Below are 8,372 nucleotides of genomic sequence, written 5' to 3'. Positions count from 1 at the left end.
CGATTGCCTTGAACTTTTTCCATAAACACTCAACATTGTCAGTGTCGGAACAGAAATTTTCGTTTTGATCTGTTAGGTAGTCTGAAATCTGCCTTCTATTACTCTTGCTAAACAGATAAACCTTCCTCCCTTTTTTTTATATTCCTATTAACTTCCATATTCAGGGATGCTGCAACGGCCTTATGATCACTGATTCCCTGTTCTGCACTTACAGAGTCGAAAAGTTCGGGTCTGTTTGTTATCAGTAGGTCCAAGATGTTATCTCCACGAGTCGGTTCTCTGTTTAATTGCTCGAGGTAATTTTCGGATAGTGCACTCAGTATAATGTCACTCGATGCTCTGTCCCTACCACCCGTCCTAAACATCTGAGTGTCCCAGTCTATATCTGGTAAATTGAAATCTCCACCTAAGACCATAACATGCTGAGAAAATTTATGTGAAATGTATTCCAAATTTTCTCTCAGTTGTTCTGCCACTAATGCTGCTGAGTCGGGGGGTCGGTAAAAGGAGCCAATTATTAACCTAGCTCGGTTGTTGAGTGTAACCTCCACCCATAATAATTCACAGGAACTATCCACTTCTACTTCACTACAGGATAAACTACTACTAACAGCGACGAACACTCCACCACCGGTTGCATGCAATCTATCCTTTCTAAACACCGTCTGTGCCTTTGTAAAAATTTCGGCAGAATTTATCTCTGGCTTCAGCCAGCTTTCTGTACCTATAACGATTTCAGCTTCGGTGCTTTCTATCAGCGCTTGAAGTTCCGGTACTTTACCAACGCAGCTTCGACAGTTTACAATTACAATACCGATTGCTGCTTGGTCCCCGCATGTCCTGACTTTGCCCCGCACCCGTTGAGGCTGTTGTCCTTTCTGCACTTGCCCGAGGCCATCTAACCTAAAAAACCGTCCAGCCCACGCCACACAACCCCTGCTACCCGTGTAGCCGCTTGTTGCGTGTAGTGGACTCCTGACCTATCCAGCGGAACCCGAAACCCCACCACCCTATGGCGCAAGTCGAGGAATCTGCAGCCCACATGGTCGCAGAACCGTCTCAACCTCTGATTCAGACCCTCCACTCGGCTCTGTACCAAAGGTCCGCAGTCAGTCCTGTCGACGATGCTGCAGATGGTGAGCTCTGCTTTCATCCCGCTAGCGAGACTGGCAGTCTTCACCAAATCAGATAGCCGCCGGAAGCCAGAGAGGATTTCCTCCGATCCATAGCGACACACATCATTGGTGCCGACATGAGCGACCACCTGCAGATGGGTGCACCCTGTACCCTTCATGGCATCCGGAAGGACCCTTTCCACATCTGGAATGACTCCCCCCGGTATGCACACGGAGTGCACTTTGGTTTTCTTCCCCTCCCTTGCTGCCATATCCCTAAGGGGCCCCATTACGCGCCTGACGTTGGAGCTCCCAACTACCAGTAAGCCCACCCTCTGCGACTGCCCGGATCTTGCAGACTGAGGGGCAACCTCTGGAACAGGACAAGCAGCCATGTCAGGCTGAAGATCAGTATCAGCCTGAGACAGAGCCTGAAACCGGTTCGTCAGACAAACTGGAGAGGCCTTCCGTTCAGCCCTCCGGAATGTCTTTCGCCCCCTGCCACACCTTGAGACGACCTCCCACTCTACCACAGGTGAGGGATCAGCCTCAATGCGGGCAGTATCCCGGGCAACCACAGTCGTAGTCCGATCGGGGGATGCGTGGGACGAGCTGGCCGTCCCCGACAAACCCCCATCCGGACCCCCACAGTGATGCCCATTGGCAACAGCCTCAAGCTGTGTGACCGAAGCCAACACTGCCTGAAGCTGGGAGCGAAGGGATGCCAACTCAGCCTGCATCCGAACACAGCAGTTGCAGTCCCTATCCATGCTAAAAACTTGTGCAAAGAACGTCTGAACTAATCTACAGAGAGCGCAAACAAAACGACACAAAATTGAAGCGGTTATTAAAATACAAGATTGCCTAGTAAATGCAGTAATGCTGCCACTTGTGCATGTGTCATGAACAGATAAAGCGAGTTGGGTCTCACCCGATCGCTGTTTCCGGAATCCATGTTGATTCCTACAGAGTAGATTCTGGGTTTCCAGAAATGACATGATACGCGAGCAAAAAACATTTTCTAAAATTCTGCAACAGATCGATGTCAGAGATATAGTCCTATAGTTATGCGCATCTGTTCGACGACCCTTCTTGACTACCTGTGATGTTTTCCAATCATTTGGAACCTTCCGTTCCTCTAGAGATTTGCGGTACACGGCTGTTAGAAGGGGGCAAATTCTTTCGCGCACTTTGTGTAGAAACGAACTGGTGTCCCGTGTAGGTGGGAGCATAGTGCAGATGCACACATACCGTCGCAGTATCAGTATAAAGATTGCCGCCCCACTTGCGACTTGCACCAGGGAAGAACAGCGTTCTGTTACCCGGTTTTTGCGTAGTGAAGGTGTGAAACCTACTGAAATTCATCGACGAATGAAGGTTCAGTACGGCGGTACATGTTTGTCACAGCAGCAAGTCTACGAATGGAGTACGAAGTTTGCAAAGGGTGTGACTGCAGTGCAAGATGCTCCTCGTTTAGGTCAGGCACAACGAGTTGTGACTCCACAGAACATTGCAGCAGTTGAAGCCATAGTGAAGGAAGACCGCCGAGTGACACTGAATGACATTGCAGCGTGTTTACAGATTAGTCATGGGTCAGCACACCACATTGTGCATGATGTGCTTCTTTCACAAAGTGTCAGCAAGATGAGTGCCACGGCAGCTGACTCCTGAAATCAGAGAACCACGTGTTGATGCTTGTGAAGAACTGCTTCGGCGCTTTGAACGAGAAGGTGATGGCTTCCTTGCAAGAATCGTTACTGGGGACGAAACCTGGGTTCACTTCCACCAACCGGAAAAGAAGTGAGCGAGCAAGGAATGGCGCCATTCCTCATCACCAGAACCAAAGAAGTTTCGAACAGAACCATCAGCAGGGAAGGTTAACCTGACTCTCTTTTGGAACGAAAAAGGCGTCATTTTGGAGCATTACATGAATAGAGGGACCACTGTCACCAGTGCATCATACACAGATCTCCTATAAAATCATCTGCGGCCTGCAATCAAATCAAATCGACGGGGATTGCTGTCAGCAGGTATCGTTTTGCATCATGACAATGCAAGGCTCCACACTGCCCGTACAACAGCTGCAACAGTCACAGACCTGCATTTTGAGTGTCTTCCTCATCCACCATACTCACCAGACCTTGCCCCAAGTAATTTACATGTATTTGGACCACTCAAAGACGCAATGAGGGGAAAGAAGTTCCGTTCTGATGAAGAGTTACGCCACGCGGTGTATGAGTGGTTGCGCGGACTACCAAAAGAATTTTTTTCTGAAGAAATTTATGCACTCTGTAAGCGCTGGAGGACTTGCATTGAGCGTGGGGGAGATTATGTTGAAAACTGATACAGCTTTGTACCACTTCTGCACGATAAATAATATTTAAAAAAATATTTAAGGCTTTCATTGGATTCATCCTCGTATCACGGTTTGAAGTCTGCTGGTACCACTTTCAGTGAGGTATCTGAATACCAATATGGCAACTGTGAGTCCGACTTGACGCAAAACACTTGTCATTTAATTACTTATTCCCTAAACTAGTTTCAGCGACACTTATCGCCATCACTAGGGGCTTCTGAAACCACTGATTTTGGGGAATAGCCGGCCGCGGTGGTCTAGCGGTTCTAGGCGCTCAGTCCGGAACCGCGCGACTGCTACGGTCGCAGGTTCGAATCCTGCCTCGGGCATGGATGTGTGTGATGTCCTTAGGTTAGTTAGGTTTAAGTAGTTCTAAGTTCTAGGGGACTAATGACCTCAGCAGTTGAGTCCCATAGTGCTCAGAGCCATTTGAACACAATTTGAAGTTCTAAGTTCTAGGGGACTGATGACCACAGATGTTTAGTCCCATAGTGCTCAGAGCCATTTGAACCATTCGGGGAATAAATAAATGAATAACAAAGGTGTTGCATCAAGGCAGACTCACAATTCCCACTTCTGTTTTCGTATGCAATCACGGATCAAATGGAAGAGTTTTGAAATAAAATTAAGATATCTGAATGTCTATGGAGGAGAGGCAGACCATTCCTCCTCAAGGGCCCAAACCAGACACTGTAGTGATGCGGCAGTCTAGGATATGGAGCGAAGCCAACACTCTTATTCATTCGAAAGGTGTCGCAGTGCGTTCAGCTCGGGGGTCTGGGCAGGTCAGTCCCCCCAGGAATGTTACTGAAAAAATGGTTCAAATGGCTCTGAGCACTATGGGACTCAACTGCTGTGGTCGTCAGTCCCCTAGAACTTAGATCTACTTAAACCTAACAAACCTAAGGACATCACACACATCCATGCCCGAGGCAGGATTCGAACCTGCGACCGTAGCGGTCTCGCGGTTCCAGACTGTAGCGCCTAGAACCGCACGGTCACTCCGGCCGGCATTGTTACTGACAACAACCCGTTACCTTACAGATGATGCTGTAAGACACTGTCCATTAACATTCTGATACAAACAACAATCTTTTCCGAGCTGTCCCTCTACTGTAGACAGTACACCATGCTGTTCTATGTCCACATCCTTCCGTACTTAGCTTTTTCTTACATGCGTTATTTCCTAATCACGAAAACCCCTCAACATACCACAACGCTCAGATTTCAAGTTTATAAAAATTCATATTCGAAAGGAAGCAGGCGCTGATAGGTGTGAAAGTTACCTAACTACCAATTTAGAAAGTCACAGCTGCGTAATATTAACACATCTTCTTTAGAGACGAATGGTAAAACTGGTAGAAGACGAACTTGGGGAAGTTCACTTTGAATTCCGTAAAAATGTAGTAACACGCATGGCAATGCTGACCCTATGACAGCTTAGAAGATAGCTTAAGAAAAGGCAAACCTACGTTTGTAGCATTTACAGACTTAGACATAACTTCTGAAAATGTTGACTGGAATACTCTCTTTCAAATTCTGAAGGTGGCAGGGGTAAAATACAGGGAGCTTAAGGCTGTTCACAATTTGTACAGAAAGCAAGCGGCAGGTATAACAGTCGAGGGGCACGAAAGGGAGGCAGTGGTTGAGAAGGGAATGAGACAAGGTTGTAGCCTATCCCCGGTGTTATTGAATCTCTACACTGAACAATCAGTAAAGGAAACAAAAGTGAAATTTGGAGTAGGAATGAAAGTTCAGGCCGAAGAAATAAAAAACTTTGGTGTTTTCCGATGACCTAGTAATTCTGTCAGAGACAGTAAACGGCTTTGAAGAGTAGTTGAACGGCATGGTTAGTATCTTGAAAGTAGAATATAAGATGACCATCAACAAAAGCAAAACGAGGATAATGGAATGTAGTCGAATTAAATCAGATGATGCTGACGAAATTAGATTAGGAAATGAGACACTTGAACTAGTAAATGAGTTTTGCTATTTCGGTAGAAAAATAACAGATGATGGTGAAAGTAGGGAGGATATAAAATCTAGACTGACTATGGCAAGGAAAGCGTTTCTGAAGAAGATAAATTTGTTAACATCGAGTATAGATTTTAGTGTCAGGAAGTCTTTCCTGAAAGTAGTTGTATGGCGTGTAGCCATGTATGGAAATGAAACTAGGAAGATAAACAGTTAAGATGAGAAGAGTACAGAACATTTTGAAATGTGGAGCTACAGAAGAATGCTGAAGATTAGATGGGTAGACCACATAACTAATGAGGAGGTACTGGAAGGAATTGGGGAGGGAGAGCAATTTGTGGCACAACTTGACTGGAAGAATGGATCGATTGGTGAGAGACGTTCTAAGGCATCAAGGGATCACCAATTTGGTACTGGAGGGAAGCGTGGAGGGTAAAAATCGTAGACGGAGACCAAGAAATGAGTATAGTAAGCAGATTCAAATGGATATAGGTTTCCATAGTTATTTGGAGATAAACAGTCTTGCACACGATAGAGTAGCAAGCAGAGATGCATCAAGCCAGTGTTTGGACTGAAGACCACAACAACAACAAACGTAACACCACCCCAACTGTACTTCACTCTTGGCACTGCACACGATGGCAGGTGACGTTCTCCCAGCATTCGGCAAGTGATGATGATATTTGGTTTGTGACGTGCTCAGCGACCGCCCCTACAAATTTCCAATGTCCACGCAGTCCAGTCTCGCCATTTTCCCCAATGATGACGAAATGCTGAGGACAACACAAAGAGCCAGTCCCTGGGCGGAGGAAACGTCGACCTGGCCGGTAAGCGAACCTGGGACCCCGTAATCCAAAGGTAGCAATACTGACCACTAGACCACGAGCCGTGGACGCATTCGCCAACCCAAATCTTTCCATCGGAATACCACAGGGTACAGCACGAGTCGTGACTCCCAGTCACTCGCTTTGAGCCATTCACTATCCATTAGTGTCAGTTTTTACTCCACCTCAAGCGTTGCTTAGCTTTGAGTGCAGAAAGGCGTGGCTTACAAGAAGTTGCTCGACCATTGTCCCCCTTTGTTTCTACCTCCTTACCCACAGTCGCTGCTGATTTCATGCGATATTTGACAAAGACGCTCCACAACGGTCAGCGGCTCCTCTTGTCAGTAAATCAGGTCTGCCTGATCTTAGTTTAGCTGTACTTGCTCCTTCGCGTTTCTACTTCACAATCACATCACCAACAGACGAAATAAATTTGAAGCACAGAGACGACAAGTAGCTGAGGAACCGTGTCTGTCTAAATAAAAAAGTAAAAACACTGTGTTTTGCATAAGGCAGATTAAAAAAAAAAAAACTCAAATCTAATTTCGACACACTGAAAAAAGGCCAACAATAGCTGTCAACACTCGTAAGATGATTCATACATCAAGTTAAACTTCAGTATTTGCTACCGTTCTTCTAAATTAAAAAGAGTAGCTGATACAGAGCATCTTCTTCTAAGCCCTCGGGTTATTTCGGCTTCGCCATACCGTTTAAAATTTTAATACTTGCGTCGTCACACAGGGGGAGGTGGGGTAAATCCGAGCGGGTGGGTAAACCCGTCCGCCCTCTATTTGTGAGAAACGGCAAAGCGGAGCAATTTCGCATTAGTGTTACCGTATAGAGCATTCGAAGTAACGAAAATGTCACTTTCAGAGCTTTGCCGCATTTGACATTTAGAAACCCAAAAGACAACAGGTGTGTTTTCGATTGTTTCAATTTAATTTTTGTGCAAATTGCATCACTAGATTTACCTTATTAAATGAAATGATCGCAAAAAAATGGTAAGTGATTTTTTAGTGCATTTAGTGACCTATTCAGTGTATGTATAGTTTTTGCTGGAAATGTCGTGTAAATTGTTCCTATGTGTGTTAAATGAAATATGGCATGGTGGGGTAAATTCGACCGCATATTTTTTTATCGTTTATGTGTACGTAATTATTTATTTATGCAAACAAAGCGAATTATTGTTTATTTTTAGGAACATGGTACGAAATTACAAATGGAAAACGACAAAACGCAATCAAAACGATATTCGCCGAGCAGTTGCTGCAATGCAAATGGGAATGTCTGTAGGAGTTGTCGCTCGTGATTTTAACATTCCGAGATCGACACTGCTGCTGCACCGCCGTGCAATCAAATCATCTCTTTTTTTTCAATTAAAATTTACATTCATTTAACTTGCAGTACATTTAGTACTCTAAAGGCAAAGGTCCCGAGTTCGAGTCTCGGTCCGGCACACAGTTTTAATGGGCCAGGAAGTTTCATATCAGCACACACTCCACTGCAGAGTGAAAATCTCATTCTGGAAACATCCGCTAGGCTGTGGCTAAGCCATGTCTCCGCAATATCCTTTCTTTCAGGAGTGCTAGTCCTGCATGGTTCGCAGGAGAGCTTCTGTAAAGTTTGGAAGGTAGGAGACGAGGTACAGGCGGAAGTAAAGCTCTGAGGACGGGACGTGAGTCGTGCTTGGGTAGCTCAGTTGGTAGAGCACTTGCCCGTGAAAGGCAAAGGTCCCGAGTTCGAGTCTCGGTCAGGCACACAGTTTTAATCTGCCAGGAAGTTTCACTTTAAACATTGCTATTTTTTAAATACATTTTGTTCATTTATGTATAAAACATAGCTACTTATAATTATTTCCCAAAAAACGTTCATTTAGAACTATTTATGTGCAAAATCAGCCAAAAAAAGATAGGGAGCGGATTTACACCACAAGTTTCTTAAAACACGGGTATCTCAAAAACTAATCATGGTACAACAAAAATATTTTGCAAACAGTTGCTCCTTTATACTGCCTATAATTTAATGAATATAACGTTAGGATCCGACCTCGGATAAGCGTTTTATAGCCAGAAGAAATTACTAGGTCGGATTTACCCCACCTTA

General features: G+C 45.1%; 1 non-coding gene across 1 annotated transcript; it reads left to right on the top strand.

The window, feature by feature from the left end:
- The first annotated feature begins 7,952 nt into the window (after positions 1 to 7,952).
- Positions 7,953 to 8,027, top strand: Trnas-uga (transfer RNA serine (anticodon UGA)). The gene has a single exon. It is a non-coding gene; the product is annotated as a tRNA-Ser (tRNA).
- Positions 8,028 to 8,372: the final 345 nt, after the last annotated feature.

This window comes from Schistocerca cancellata, chromosome 10, assembly GCF_023864275.1.
Source record: "Schistocerca cancellata isolate TAMUIC-IGC-003103 chromosome 10, iqSchCanc2.1, whole genome shotgun sequence".
Taxonomy (NCBI): domain Eukaryota; kingdom Metazoa; phylum Arthropoda; class Insecta; order Orthoptera; family Acrididae; genus Schistocerca; species Schistocerca cancellata.
This window is presented reverse-complemented; position numbering and strand designations above follow the sequence as displayed.